At 34.6% G+C, this 17,349-nt stretch overlaps 1 pseudogene; it reads right to left on the bottom strand.

Annotated features, from left to right (window-relative positions):
• Positions 1–1,577: 1,577 nt before the first annotated feature.
• Positions 1,578–17,349, bottom strand: part of LOC124363650 — a 31,105-nt pseudogene continuing 15,333 nt past the window's right edge.

Raw genomic sequence — 17,349 nt, 5'->3', positions numbered from 1 at the left:
TGTTTACTGAATAAGTATCCATAGCAGCAGGTAATTACTTTGATAAGATAAGTCTCCGTTTACGAGCGTTATAGGGAACAAGGACAAGTAAAGTAACAACGCCATTTCCTAATAAATATTCTATTTACTTACAAAATATACACATCAAATACATGTACACATCTAGAACAATAGTATCTAAACATTATTTGCACTTTTCAAAATAAATATAAAATAAAATGGATATTATGTGTCACGATAAATTTAAATTTAACATTGTATTATTTATTTCATAATTGTACACTACAGATTTCCTTGACCAATTACAACGCAGTGTATTGCAAAGTGCAAAAGATAATTCAAAATTGACAGTATAAAATGTTATGATATTTAAATATGAAAATAAAAAAAAGTAGACCTAATGGAAGTTAATATTTAAATAAACAGCTAACGGATTTTGTATTCCTTCCAAGGTGATCTTTAAAGCCGTATTAATAGACTTTTTTAAATGGATCTAGAGACAAAGGAATAAACTACAATAATCTAACAACGGTCAGTAGGCTACATTTCTGTCAGTTATTTTAAGTTAATAGCCTTGAACTATTCAGTATTGTAATGTTAAATGTACAAATATTGCTTACTGTACATTACTGGTAAGTAATGTAGTGGTGAAATAGTTTCCACATCAAAACATAGTCGGAATACAATAAAATGCAGTTTAAAGTTATGATAAGATCATACGATGATGACGGGGAAAAGCCCTCACTTGGTGACTATCACAGAGAGATGAGCTGTAGCAAGATGACGAGATCAGCTGGTACACAGGCAGGTGTCCCGCATGCTATTCGTGATCCAGTTGTAATACCGGCTCACTCTGGTGTAAACACCGGGGTATCCCTCACGGCCACACCCAACACCCCAGGAGACTATACCTAGTAACAGAGAGATGAGCTGTAGCAAGATGACGAGATCAGCTGGTACACAGGCAGGTGTCCCGCATGCTATTCGTGATCCAGTTGTAGTACCGGCTCACTCTGGTGTAGACACCGGGGTATCCCTCACGGCCACACCCGACACCCCAGGAGACTATACCTAGTAACAGAGAGATGAGGTGTAGCAAGATGACGAGATCAGCTGGTACACAGGCAGGTGTCCCGCATGCTATTCGTGATCCAGTTGTAATACCGGCTCACTCTGGTGTAAACACCGGGGTATCCCTCACGGCCACACCCGACACCCCAGGAGACTATACCTAGTAACAGAGAGATGAGCTGTAGCAAGATGACGAGATCAGCTGGTACACAGGCAGGTGTCCCGCATGCTATTCGTGATCCAGTTGTAATACCGGCTCACTCTGGTGTAGACACCGGGGTATCCCTCACGGCCACACCCGACACCCCAGGAGACTATACCTAGTAACAGAGAGATGAGCTGTAGCAAGATGACGAGATCAGCTGGTACACAGGCAGGTGTCCCGCATGCTATTCGTGATCCAGTTGTAGTACCGGCTCACTCTGGTGTAGACACCGGGGTATCCCTCACGGCCACACCCGACACCCCAGGAGACTATACCTAGTAACAGAAAGATGAGCTGTAGCAAGATGACGAGATCAGCTGGTACACAGGCAGGTGTCCCGCATGCTATTCGTGATCCAGTTGTAGTACCGGCTCACCCTGGTGTAGACACCGGGGTACCCCTCACGGCCACACCCGACACCCCAGGAGACTATACCTAGTAACAGAAAGATGAGCTGTAGCAAGATGACGAGATCAGCTGGTACACAGGCAGGTGTCCCGCATGCTATTCGTGATCCAGTTGTAGTACCGGCTCACCCTGGTGTAGACACCGTGGTATTCCTCACAGCCACACCCTGTCCATTTATTTTTGGAACGCCTAAAATTGCTAATAGATGTGTTTTATAACGTCTAAAGCCATGCGTAATGAAATTACATGAGCACGTTTTTGAAGGATTCAAACGTTACTCATCTCTTCTACGACAGTTGATGAGGCAACTAAAATATTTTTCATGTTATGAGTCTTTAATTAATACCAAATAATATAAGATCTAATAACTTAGATTAAATATATTTCTGACCACTCTATCCAAAATGGGTACCGTTTGAACAAATATAAAATTCGAACTTCAATTGAACGCTATGATCGATCTATTCTACTTAGACAGCTTTAATTTTCACCATTCTTTATCATCAAAGTTTGGGGTTATAAAAAGGAAAAATAATAAAAAAAGAGGAAATAATATTGTTTTTCATTTTTTTTATACATTATTTATTGTTTTTCTTATGCTTGTTATTATTTACAGCTCTCTCTTTTGCTTGTTAAATTTTGAATTAGTTTTTTTTATTATACATGTAATATACTAAATACATATTGTGTTCCATACTTTTTAGTTTAGTTATTTTAAGTTTATTTCTCATTGAATGCAACTTTGTACCTTTGGTCGAATATATAAACAAACATTTCTTCTTGGGGAAGGGGTAAGGAAGGTATTTTGCTGATTTAATAATAAAAGAATGAGGGTGGTAAAATTATAGATCTCTAAGTTAACTACATTAAACAAAGCGTCATATTCAAGTTAGACTCCACATAAATACTTTATTATTGTTTTTAAACTAGGCAACAGAAATTAAATGTATCACCTATTCTAATTCTTTAATTAGCAAATAAATTAAAAATAAATGGGGTAGGTATAAATTCTTTTTAAGCTTATAGCATTGTGGTAAAAATATAAAAAGCTATTATACATGATAATTTCACAGATTCTTAACGGTAACAATAAATTTGAATTCAGCAATTTATCTACATGATTTCAATGTAGATTTTAACTGAAAATGTGTTTACGTGTCTCCTCTTTTGGAGGAGGAATTGTTAAGTAAATTTGTTCCCCTAATGGAAAAGATAAAAAGCACACGAGAATGCATAAATTCTTATTTTCTGTTAAATGGGGTAGTAGGCAATAATAATTTCTCTTTACCATGAGTTTTAAAATTTGAATGGTTTGTTTTGATAAAGCTCAAGAGCAGTGTAAATAAACAATAATTTTCTTTTAAATGACATAAATGAATATTCAACTATAGGTTCTTATTTTTCATAGAGCTGTGGTTGAAGACATTTTTAATACACAGAAAACTTTTTCCAATTTAGCATAAATTGCCAAATTGTATACTATAACCCAATATATTTCTATACTCTTGTCTTTTTGAAAGAAATGGGGAGGAGATGTTAAAATCAATCTCAATAGTTTTTTAATAACTATTTCAAGTTTAAAAACACCGTTGTGTTAAAAGTGTTATATAGCTAAACAAATAAGAATAATCTGTGGTTTTTACCTAATCCAGTGATAAATAAATAACTTTTATTTCTCTGAGGAGGTAAAACCAGAAATTTATGAAACTTTTGATTAACTGCGATAGATTTATTGCATATTTGAGCGACCTAGATTTCTCTCAATATGACAATGACAAATAAAGCAATTTGATGTGATAAACGAGATCTTATTACGATATATAAATTACCAATGTTATCACCCTAAAAGCGGGATATCCTGGAACAATGAAAACGCCAGTTTTAATAGCATCCGAAAATTTAGATTTTTTCTTTAGTTAACAATAGAGAAATCCTATTATTGTTACTAAATACAGAACGATACTGTATTTATTGATCTAAAAACTGTACTAATTCATTTAATTCTGTGACAAGTAGAGACTAATAAACTAACTAAATAAACCGCTTTAATAATTGATAACTTGTATTTAAATATTGAGTATTTTATTTTAATAAATATTGATAATATTACGTCTACTAATTAGATATCGCTAATATGGTAAAAATCTTAAAATTTCTTACTTAAAGAGGATTTTAAATTTAATAGTTAAAAAAACCGCTGTTTTCTTCCCAATAATTTACACACAATAACCCAATATTCTTGTAAACACTAAGTGCCAATCGGACTGGTCTCATCGGAAAAAAAATATTTTATTTTAAAATAAAAACCATATTATTTATAAAGTCTTTGATCACGAAATGAAAAGTTATATAAAATCGTCCGCATTAATGTACATTTCAAATTCTAAGAATTCATCTTCATTTCTCCATGAGGTTTGGTCCACACGTCTAGGTCTGATCATGTTTCACTGTATACAGGACAACTTTTATGTTTTTAACGCTTAAACATTACAAGAAAAATTATTTATAAACACAAATCTCTAACACTTAGAGGGATAACATTGTTTTAATTATCAGATTTATAGTTAATTATTAATTACATCCCAGTTAATTACCTGCTATTGTGTACTTGTCTCCTCCTCCGTCCACCAGCAGGGGCCCACCACTGTCTCCCTGTAACGAACAATGACACGTCATATGGAATCGTAATAACAGTGCAGTACTTATTTGTATATTTCTCATTTCAAACCAATCATTATCGAGACGCTTCCATTTCATTTCAAGTTCTTTTGAAATAACCATCTATTACGATGTAAAAAACTGAAAACACTCAACACATTACATTTTTTGTGCTATGATCGTTTCAGAGTTCTTGGTGGGATTGCGCCTCGTATCTCGGTTGCTTCGTGGGAGAATTAGTACTAGGATTCTCAAAGTCAACAGTATGAATTTAGGGAAGTGGGGACGATATTACCAGAACTGCCGGAACTATGTGTGGTCGAAGAAGAGTTAAGATGCGTCGATACCGTGAATTCCAGAGCAGATACAACATACAATACAGTATTGCAGGATATTGCAGGCTACACTGACGCTCAGCTAAATGTAATAAAAGGGCATGCATTTCTTTCCATAATTCAGTTTTCGTGATATCCTACAGAACACACTCAGACAGTCACGTATAAATTACATACGGGAAAGGGGTGTTAGTAGTTCTCTTAGAGATAGCAAAATATACAAAATTTCAAAAAGTATAATCAAAAACAATTCTTTTTGGAGATATCGTATGGAAAGGGAGACAGATAGACACAGATACTAACAGAAGAGAAGTTTGTCTGCTCCCCTGAATTATGCAAATGATGCTCAGCAAATGAGTTCTTATAAATTAAAGCCATAACATATTGTCTTTAGCACTCTCTCATTCAATGTATGTGGTGTAAGTAAGCTACGGAGTGTCATATTTCAATGCGCAAAAAAACAGAATTAGTAACACTTGTAAAATTTCCTTTTTTAGAATTACTATCGCAGCTGGAGTGCTCAAATATGAGCAACAAAACGAAATTATGAGTTCCTTCAGTATTTAACCAACGTTAGCATTCCATACTGAAAACATACAATGGGCCTGAAAAATCCAAGAACGGTTTAATAATTTTTTTACTTGTGAGGAATCAAAAAATCTTAAATTAAAGCATAGGTCGAGATGTACATGTACAAGTTTCTTAACATATCCGGAGGTATTTCTCGATTTTCTTCATCGATGCGATGAATTAGTTTTTGTGTGTTGGCAACAATGATCAGAAAAATGGGATTTCCCAGATATTAGGTCAAATTAGGTCTTTTATAGTAGAACACAATGCCGCAAACTAGCCCTCAAAAGGTGTACCCCATCCAAAATGGTGGCGTTTTAAAGTTTCTCTTAAATTACGCAAATTAGTATAACACACAGATAAAATCCTGACAATCGTATAACAATTATAGTTTTATAGGTAATATTGATTTAAAAGCAGAGGTTAAAAATTATTAAAACGTTCAAGGACTTTTCAAGCACACTATATATATATTATCTGTATTATGATGCTGTATTAGCGTCAGTGTACTCTGTAGATATTGGTTCCCACGGCGACTGATGCTAATGTACACGCTGGCGAGCAGACACGATACCCCAAATATCGCAATATTGTCTGTCAGCCGACTTTGAAGCGGATTGGCAGTCCATGCTTCATCTGCCACATTACTGCTGTAACAGTGGCCATCTATGGTGGGCTACGTCAACCGGCAGTGGTGACCACCCGTGCGTGTGCTACGCTATTGCTGGCGGACACAAGTAAATTGTGTGGTAATGGACGGTGATTCTAGTGGAAACGCGAGCGGATTATTGACATTGTGGTGGATACAAACTGTAGGTCTATCGTTGTAACGTTCCCCTACTTTTCCTTCTGCTAAGTCTTACTCCTATAACTTACCCATCATTACAAATAAAATTCTAGTAGCCGTAGACAAATAAGGTCGTAGACATATATGTATTGGAAAATTGAAGGAGCTTGAATTTTTGGTATGTTGTTAGGGCATATTATAGTATCATTAAATCAAGTTAGCAGTTTTTAAAGCTTTAGGCCTATTAGCTTAACTTTTTAGGGACCAAAGAAACATCCAATTTTTGTACTTCTTCTGGTTTTGGCTTATAAATCGTGAGGGTGGATTTTTTTGCGAAAAGTCACTCACACCTATTTTATTGTGGATACAATATTCGTAAATTAAAGTCCAACCGTAGCTCTGTAGGCCCAATAGTTCTAGAGCTGATAGACTACAAAAAGTTCTTAATTTCGATTTTAGTCATCTTTTTGGCTTGAATATTGGCTCTAAAAAAGAAGAAAAAGGTTATAAAGAAGTTAATATTCGTCCTGTACTTATTTTAAATCGAAATAACTGTCCTATATTTTTTATATTTGACTTTTCCCATCGAATGATCGTTAGAACCATTATTATAGCTGTAAGATGACAAAAACTGACATTTTGAAATTTTTGGGTAAAAAAGTCCAATGTGTTGGGAACTTTTAGTCCTGTAGAGGTACAATTGGGCTTAAATATTTCGATATCATATCTACTTTAAAACAGGTAGCAGTAATTATTCATAAAGAAAAACCCAACCTTAACAATTAGAAGCCGAAAACAGACAAAAATCAGAAAATGTCATTGTCTTTTGGCTCTCAAAATTTAAGCTAAAGGATTTCGAAGCTGCAAACTTGGTTTAATACTACATCAATATGTCCTAGCAACGTACTAGGTTCCTCCAATATTTTGAACCTTCACATACTTGGCGACTGGCCTATAATTATTTTTGTAAGTGTTTAGAAGTACACAATAACAAATTGGTAATATGAATGAACTCAATTTACTGCTATAGTTTCTGACTCAAACTGAACTTGGCAGGGAGATGGTACTTATAAATACCTACCTCAAATAAGCTCGGTAGCCGCCAGTAACTAAAAGTTTCAATACAGCTTTATTTACTTAAAAATTTCATTTCAAGTGTTTAACAACAAATATAGACCAAGAACAAAACAGTTTGCAGGAACCACAACCAATTCAAAAGGCTTTTGCAATAACACGTCTTATTTCAATATTTATAATATTTAAAATTTGTGGCAACGAAGTTTTGGATGGAATGATATATATCATTTCAGGCGTTGTAGAACAAATTGTAATGGCAATTTAATTCCCACATAACTTACGATAGTTTTTATTTAAATTATTGAGATATCTCTTTAGGTTTCTAAATGGTTGCCGTACGTAATTTTGAGGAGTATACGAGATCGGGTAAGTAGAAGTAATGTAACGAACCACTGAAATAAAAAATAAATTTAAATACCATTATTTTCCAGTTTATTCTCAGTTACAAACTATTTTTAGGTCCACTCATAAATAAAATACTTAAAATAATATTAATTATGTGCTTAAAAAGATTTAAATCTTAAGAAATAATAAAATCTCAAGTGTTTTTAAAGCATTTTTATTGACATGTCACCCACTCGAGGATTGTCATTCAAATGCTGTATAAATTAATGTTCTAATGTAATAACGCAACTTCAATTTTAATATGACATTCGAAATGGGAGACACTTATAAAATATCACTTTCTTTTAACTGTGCCGGGAAACAAATTTAAATTCACTCTGACAGAGATGTAAATGTTCTGACCAAAAACATTCATCCTATTACATTACAGTCCAGCCGTAGCCTATATAATTTTACTATATTTTTCGACAGATTTATATAAAGTTCTTTTTCTTGTTGGAGTTTTACAAAATTTCACACGTAAATTTTGTACGAATAAAATGGATCTTATGTGTATGTAGTTATCGGTATCAAAAATTATAAGAATAGAGGTAGATGAATAGATACAAAATAAATTTCACAAAGTAGTCCAAAAACTATGTAAATAAATAATCATTGTCGATTTCATGGTGTTATAACTGTTTTGTATAACACTTTAAATTAAATATTCTAAAGTAACAATTTCAGAAGTTTATAAAGTATTTTTCAGGTGCAATACATATTTTTAAAGCTTAAGGGAAATTAAATCAGTGTTTTACTGTCAACAATTAAAACTTAATGGTAGGAATGTTTGTAGTTTTTGTAAATAATTTAATGTGAACGGAATTTCAAAATTGACCATTTGAAAAAGATGGACAGACTTTTCTTTCCTGACCTGGCAAGAGTCCTGAGTGCCCTTGCCGGCGCAGACCATGTTGTTGGTGATCCTGGACGGGCGGTACTTGAGACTACGACACTCCGACAGTGAGAGGATGGGGACGTTTCACTTTGCTGGGCCACCGAGGCTAAGTTGCCGCCTTCAGAGGTCCGGCCCCAGCCCACCACCACACCGGTCCTGCCGGCGAAGTCAGTTTCTGCAACAGAGACTCTATCAGCCAATCTTCCGCAAGTGTTTTTCAGGTAGGCCAACCTTTTGTGCAGTAAACAATAAACAATAAATAGTTGTTGATCATTTATAAAACATGTACGGTCTATTCATTGATTGTTTAGAGTGATGCTTCGACCACAGGTGGCGAGTCCTCTGGTGTTATGACCAGTTGGGGAGAGAAACCTGGAAAGGTCCAGGTGGATCGTAAGGATTCCCAGAATTTCCCAGAGTTCTGGGAAATTCCCCAGAGTCATTTTTACTTTACCTTTTTCCAAAGGTAAAAATGTACACCTGGTGTGGTGGAAGAGATTGGAGTCTATTCTATTGCTTATTACAATAAGAACAATCCGCCAGACATATCAGTGATACAACTAATGAAGGTAAAACCGGTAAGGTTGACGCTGTTGTTGACAGCATGTGAACCGGACTGTTACCATGTCACGGCAGCGGTGGGCGGAGCATCACTCTCAACACTCGGTGAATCGTCTATATTCAACCTGTAGGATCTACCAATTGTTAGAACAATATTCTTGGCAAAGAACGTTGGACTGCTAAGACTCAAATTTACTTACCTTGAGTTGGTAAACAGACAGGGCGAATGTTCTTGGTGAAGTTGACAGGTTTGCGCAGACGCAGCAAAGCGATGTCGTGGTTGTAGGAGTTGACGTCGAAGTTCCTGTGGCGCACGATGCTGGCCACGGCGCGCATCTTGGCGGGAGCATCGGACGTCGAGAACATGTTGTGGTCCCCGAGAATAACTCGGATACGCGTCCGCTTCAGGCTGGAACATTCGGATAAGAGAGTTAGTTGCTTCGAGAACCGGCAATTATAGTTTTGAACACTTGCGAATTATGGCTCCAAAAACGGTTGTCTCTTCTAATTTACAAGGATCCAAAACAAACTCCACTAAATTAATATATTTATACTGTAAGAGGCGAAAAAGGTTTTAGTGCGATTTTTTTAACTAAAAATTTGCGGCAGCAAGCTTATGCAAAAAGCAGGCGGCAGCAGATTTTGTAAGATAGTGCAAAGGATAGTGAGTAGGTCCAAAATCGTAAGTATGGCTGAAAGCTGGCCAGTCTGGTGATAGTGAGGAAAGTAAAACCACCGTGGCCTCTCTTCTTATTCCATACTTGAAATGCAATCAATACGAGTATTTAAATTGAAAGTATAATCAATTCCAGTAACTCCTATGTAGCCAAGTTGTGCGTAAGCTTTATATTATTGAATGTGTGTTTATACAGTATTTCGTCTTCGTAATCTCTGAGGATATGGTGATCTCAGATATTTATCTAATTTTGGTTCTAAATTAAAACACTGTTGTAATGTTTTAAATGTAAAACAAAATATCAAAACTGGCATCATGTAAAATCCCTTATAAGAATATCTAATTGTGTAGAAACAAAGATACATTGCATGAACCTGATTGAAATAAAGAGTGAAGGGTATCGTAGGTTAACGCTTGTATTGTAACGAAAATAGAGTAGGTATGGACAATAAACAGATGTATTTACTTGCGAACGCAGTGTGCTGCTGTCAGTACGTAGTCCTCGTTGAGTAGGGAACCACCGCAGTGGAACTGGCCGTTGTAGACCAGTCTGGCCACCCAAGGGTAGCGGTTGACTCCCGTGGGCACCCCTCCCACGATTCTGGTCTCCTGGTTGGCCACTCCGCACTCTGTAACAGCCATCGTGTATTTAGTCAAGAAAAATATAATAAATACTCCATGGATAAGTTAGTATCCAATTTATCCCACGAATCGATCACCAAATAACTCTCTTTTCTACCGTTGAATCCCTGAATCATCTGCGACTCAGATCAACATTCTACTTATTGTTTTAAGGTGGATCGTCTGCTACAATCCTTTACTTATATCCTAAGCACTCGAGAAGTAAGATTCAAGTGTAAACAAAAACTGCACAGTAAGTATATATATGAGTGGTCATATTTACAGTAAGTATATATATTTTACATAATTATTAATTCTGTGATCGGACACACAGAAAACATTTTCTTGATTAACTCTGATTAAGAATATATAATATATATAAAAGAATATATACAGAGTGATTCAAGAATAAATGCAGAAACTGTAAGAGCCCAATTTTTTTACACATGTAAAAATAATGAAAAAGTTTATAATAACACGGGTCAGGAAATCAATAACGGGGTCGTTAGCGAGTTACGGCTAACGAAAGATTTCGTACTGATTTCAGCTTACCATGTAAAATAAGGTCTTTCCTGAAATTCTGATAAGATAGATTAAGGGGCGTATTCATTCGTTTCTTATGGTTTTTGACCTGAAAAAATTAATAAAATAGGTCCCAGAACTGTAAGTTAAGTAGTTTTTGAGAAAACCAGTGTCAAATGCAAAAAATTGAGTGAAAACCTACATGTTTTATCCTTGGACAGCAATAACTGTGTTATTTCACCAAGAAATATATCAACATTTTTAATAAAACTTGTAGAAAATTTTATTCTGAACAAAGCGGTGCAAATAAAGTAAACATAAACCTAATAGGAGTTTGATTAAATGAATTTTTATTCATAACAATACAACACACCTTTTCCATTTAACTGGCAATACAAGTGAAAAGAAAAACAAAAATTGACTACCCTATACAGCGGTTCGATCATGCAGTTAGGAAAAAGAAAATAATGTAAAATAAGCTACTGATAAATGTACATTACGGTGAATGACTGTTACAGCTCTAAGCTAGCTGTCTGTTATAAACGACAATGTAACTTCGCCTATATTCTATTTAATAACCAATTATTAACAAATCTTCACCTTACTTTTATATAGTATTCAGTAAGTATTTTCTGTAATGATAGTAACGGAAAGGGTGAGGTGTAGAGTTATACACAGTTAGGACCACGTGGAGATTGAAGTGTTCTCGTATTTTTACACAGTTATATTTATTTCACTTAAATTCGTGTAATTAATGTTTAAATAGTAGTAAATGTTATTAAAACAATACTTTTTCAAATTGCTTATTTTTTGACAAAAAAAAAAAAATATATGGAAAAAAAAGTAAAGCAAAAATGTATAATTTTACCAGACAAAGTTAGGGTAGAGAAGCCCTCTCTAACACACCTGGGGGCAACAGGTTTAAAAGGTGACTTCCGAACCACCAACAGCTGGACAGGCGGGCTGCTTGCAAAGACAAGATCGCTCAGCTGTCATTCATCCAAGCAGCAGCCACGTTCGACGTTGCTTGATCTGGTTATCGTGCTATAACCGTTGTACCCGCTACACTGCGTTATTGGCAAAGTATTGTTTAATAACATTTACTACTATTTTAAAATTTTGTTCCAATTGCTCCAAGAGTATTCAATTTCATTATTTTTTGTTTGTTGGTATCAATTAATCCAAATCGTAATTGACTTCAAAAATACTAATAATATAAAATGAACTCTCTACGAAAATGGTACTTTTTTAACAATACGATATAACGATATAAACATTTGTGGAAAGATAGGATGTTTAATGATTATTTCTTGACACAGTTCAATTTTATAAGTTCTTATGTCTAAATATAGAGCTAATTAAAGAAGACATGTCGTCATTCTCGTTTTATGTCGCTAATCCAGAATACTGTAATACGAGAAAACAGAATGACAACGATGAAACTCCTGCAACACTTACATAGACTGCGCATAAACACACATGTACAGCTATTGCAGCGCAAATATTACAGGCGCGCTGTCGCAGCCAGAATATGTCTGGCTGGATCGCGGCCAAAGTATGGCACCAATACTGCTTTCATGTAATTTCTTAGGTAAATCGGTTTTGTTCCTCCATGGAATGAAAGCATAATATCTAACTATTGTACCGGATACTCGTGTTAGGTATGCAGATATTGGATTTTACTTAGAGAACTTCATTGCAAGTTTTGTGCTATACTGGATTATTAGTGTGGGTTTACCACTCAATCGAATCATGCAGGTGAAGAAACGTAACAAAATAGAATTGTTCAAAAATTCATTTAATGTAATTCACTCTAAGGATGATTTGCAGCTATTCCAATTGGACCTAAATGACATTAAATACCTCATATAAAACACAAAATGGTCCATGCGAATGGAGATTGGAGTACGAGTACATACAAAATCCGAAACAATTATCTTAGACTATTGGAACAGACAAAAAATCACTACAGTTTTATACTATGCATCGTTATTAAACTAGTTAAAAGAATATTTGTGAAAATGTCAATGACCCGTCTGAAAAAAGCATTTCCATCACAAAAACATACATCCTTAATTTTTTTTTAACCAAAAAGTTGGAAGTAACCTGTTTCAACTCTGATCAAATTTTCCTTCCTCTTTAGATTTGCTTCCCTCTGATTACCATCCTCTTCAATGTGAAAAAGTGATTTCGCCCCAATAATTAGCTGTATTACTATATTTGCATGTACGGATAAATTAGGGATAAATATATTTCAACATTGCTGACAACCGATATCACTTACAACAAATTCTAGTAAATTAAATTATCTAATAATCATTCTTACGATATTTTTATGTCGTGGCCAAACTTTAAAAATCCTTTAAAGCACCTTTTTAAACTGGTTTTTTGAAGAAATCTCCATGATATTTATGAAAAATAGAGAAGTTTTGGAATCAATAAGCACACATTGCTGTTTAAAATATCTTTGGAGATTATTTTACGTAATAGTGATTTTATAGATCTGAGTGTATTTCTTAATAAAGGTGTATTGAAAAACTGAAAAAAATTTATGAAGACAGTTATTCATAGTTTATCAGACAGTTTTCTTCATTTAACTAAATTTTGAAATGTAATCCCCAAATTATATTACTAGCCTTAATGAACATTTCAAATCATCTATAGCTACAAAGAATCACTGAAGAAATTTGATTTCTGCAGTTCGATTATAAGCTTGCAAAACCTACCGTATATGTATCTTGTGCATCTTGCTTCCAAGAAATTCCAAGAAAAGTAACCAGCAATAATGCAAAAACTGTATTTTAAAAAACATAGTAAGTAAAAATGTATTACAGCAATTTTAGTGTACAAACTACTCAAATATTGTGTTGACTATTCAATACATTTTAGGATTAGCATACAAACAAAGAAGAATATTTAGCATATTGTCTGATTCATAACACTGAATAATAGTTTTTCAGTCAAATTAATGCCGGAACTACTGCATAATTCAACATTTACTTTTTGCTCATTAGCTGGCTACCAAATCTAAACTTCATTTTAGTTTCTATTTCGGATGGCTTAAGCTATCAAAATAAAGTGAAACAATCTTTGTAAAATTTTGCATAACCAAATTTATTGTAATTATATACAAAACTGGGGGAGAGCAATGAATCACTCATATTCCTAAAGTTACGTCAAAATTTTGAAGATTTTGACCAAAAAATTATGTGTAAAAAAATTATGATTACTTTAAGATCTACTTAATTTGGTTTCGAATTTCTATGTGTCAAGCTAACAAAGTGTTCCTAGAAAGTGGAATATCACCAACTCTGATAAAGCTCTACTGGTGAAATAGCTTTAGGAAGAAATAAAAACAAAAGTTCTGTTAATTACTCCAGATAAAGTATTTCAATACATTTAAAAACAAAATATTAAATATAGTAGTTTATACTGAAACTCAATTTAAGTTTAGAAATGAGAAAAGTACCAAAGAATTTTAAATGTTCAAGATAAAAGGTCACTATTGAAATATCGATGAAAGTTTTCACGTGTCGATTTTGTTCTTCATTTACTTATAAAACAATTCGACTGAGCTAGTATATTAGCTACTGAAATACTGTGCGAATGGAGTATTAATAACAGCATGATAATGTCAATATTTTATCAGTGGTGACAACGTTTAAGATTATAAAAGAGAAGTTCAAAAACATTTTTATTCATATATGTAAAAATTATAGCAATATTTTGCACTGACAACGTTTAAGATTATAAAGGAGAAGTTTAAAAGCCTTTTTATTTATATACGATATGTAATAATTATAGCAATTTTTTGCACTATCAAAATGAGGTTGTAAAAACGAGTAGCTCTGTAAACTCAAGATCGTTTACTACAACCGGTACTCAATTGAGTACTACATTATATTATTAATCATAGGCTAAATCTATGCTTGTTTAGATTCACACAGGACTCATATCAATGTATATGAGTCAAAAAAACAAAACATTTAAATATTTACACAGAACTTACAGTGGCGGACATTGATAGTTTTTCAGAAAAGCCTGTTCAAAGGGAAGGCCGCTGTTTGTTGAAGTGTAAATACACGGACAAATGATGTGCTTGTACAGATGTATTAGCCAGTGTGGATACAGCTACAGCTGCAGCTATAACTGGGCTACCACCGGACTACATCATGCAAGCTTCACCGGGTAGCTTCAAAGTGATAATACCGCGTCAACATAACGCAAACACAGGACTGGCGCGCGTGTCTCCTCGGCGTTTGTTCACCGCCAACAACAACCACAGGTACAGTGCAATCCGATAGTCTAGTTCCGTTCGTTTGTCCACATTTTCTAACTATGGAAAACACCAAAATCATCTGAAACTGGTCTGTTAACATGTGCCATACCATAATTCTGAAAGTCAAACGTCTTTTATTTACATGAATGACCTTTATCTACAATGTATTTGCTTTTTACCTACGATATTTTAATATTACTACATTGCTGCAGCTCCCATTCGCAGCTATTTTACAAATAAAGCACCCGTAATGAAATAGAGATTCTTCAAAAAAGCAGTTCGAATACTTACAAAACTACAGCAGGGAAAGAGCCGTAGAGGCCAGCATTACATTTTTTAAATTTTGTACACTGCCTCTATATTTTAGAGACACGTCTCTTTTTCAAGTCGGAATGCAATATCATATAGGTTAGTAATAAGCAATTATGCTACTAGGTGCAGGGAGAGAACTTCAAAAACTGGTGCCCACAGTACGGTAGCACACAAACGTTGGCTTACACAGACAATAGTTCAATTTTTCAAAGAAGTTTCCAAATTCTATTAAAAGTGATCCAGTGCTTAAGGCATCTAAAACTCACCTGAAGACGACATTATTTGGGAAAGAGTTTATATACTATGTTAAAAATTGTTAACGCAATAAATCATTTAATATTATTGTTACAGATTCGGTCACTGGATGAGATGCCTTTATCTCTGGCAAGGAATTAATTTTTGACTGGAGGAAAAAGCTCATGAACGCACACAAACGTTGGCTAACACAGACAATAGTTCAATTTTTGAGTTTCCCAAATTCTATTAAAAGTGATCCAGTGCTTAAGGCATCTAAAACTCACCTGAAGGACGACATTATTTGGGAAAGAGTTTATATACTATGTTAAAAATTGTTAACGCAATAAATCATTTAATATTATTGTTACAGATTCGGTCACTGGATGAGATGCCTTTATCTCTGGCAAGGAATTAATTTTTGACTGGAGGAAAAAGCTCATGAACCCCAAGACGTGACATGAGGTTTGAGACTAAGCTGAACTTTAAGAGTGCTATCATCTGGATTAAGTAATTAATAACTAGAAGGAATTAAGAGCAAACAATTAAGCACAAACCAATCATCTCTCGCATGGTTCTTAGGGCTGCATTATTGAGTCGTCTTGAGCTTACTTTGTGCTCGGTCGGCTAGCCCGTACAAGAATACCTCTCTTATGAATAGAATTTTCGACTAGTTCATCCTGTAAAACGTACATTTCACCCAAATATATATCAATTACGAAAGCTAGTGGATTACTATCCGTCCTGCCAATATTTTGGTGGGCAATATTTAACTATTGACGAGAGAGCCGACATGACATTTTCATAAAGGGAGTTCTACTCAGTCATCATGAAGTGAACGACATATTCAAAGTAAGTTTTTTCAAAACGGAAGTCCTCCTCACTCCTGCTACCAAAAAACACAAGAAGCGACAGACTATGCTTACCTGTAGCTGCATCCTAACATGTACAACCATTGTTTGGGGAAGGTACGTAATGTGTCATTCACGTTGGTAACGGTAAGATAACCCATCCACGTACAGACCTATGCGTTTGATAAAGAATAGTAGAAATTTCTTGATTGGTTGTTTTAAACGTGGATCAGAGAGTAAGAGCCGAGAAAGTAAAAGGAAGGTAAATTGTTGTTTCGGTTTTGCCCAGAAGAATGGAGAAAATCACAGTAGTCTCAGCATTATACCAATGTATTTCATATCTTCCTTAAAGTGTGTACCTAAATATCCAGTGTCTTAGATTTTTGAGTGATAAAAAAACTTCCCTGTTCATCTGAACATAATTTTGGTTAATTAAGGGGTTTGGTTAATAATTCAACAGTTTGAGACATAAATGAATCATGTTTCCAATAAGCTTCCAAGTAATTACCAGATTCACTCGCTGCGATAAGATAAAGGCATTATGTAGATAATATAACCAAATAAAATAATTATGTTTACTACAATGTTTTGACATACGATTTCGACATGAACACGAATGTTTAAGCACTCTAACCAAAATGTATCTTTGGTAATAAAGATAAAGATTATGATTTGTATGTAATAAATTAATGCTCTAGATTGATGTCTGGTAGAAAATTATCCTATTCCCTCGCCGTGACAGATATTCCGTCTGCCTCCAGGCCTACTGATCAATATTTCCCAATGCACTTTTATGAATATTTAGTAGCCCCAGCCAATCAGCACGTGCAGCGCGCCCCGTGTCCACTGTCCGAACCACATCGCAATCCTGGCGTCAAATATTATTTTTTGTGTTTTATT

This window comes from Homalodisca vitripennis, chromosome 5 (genome assembly GCF_021130785.1).
Source record: "Homalodisca vitripennis isolate AUS2020 chromosome 5, UT_GWSS_2.1, whole genome shotgun sequence".
NCBI lineage: Eukaryota > Metazoa > Arthropoda > Insecta > Hemiptera > Cicadellidae > Homalodisca > Homalodisca vitripennis.
This window is presented reverse-complemented; position numbering and strand designations above follow the sequence as displayed.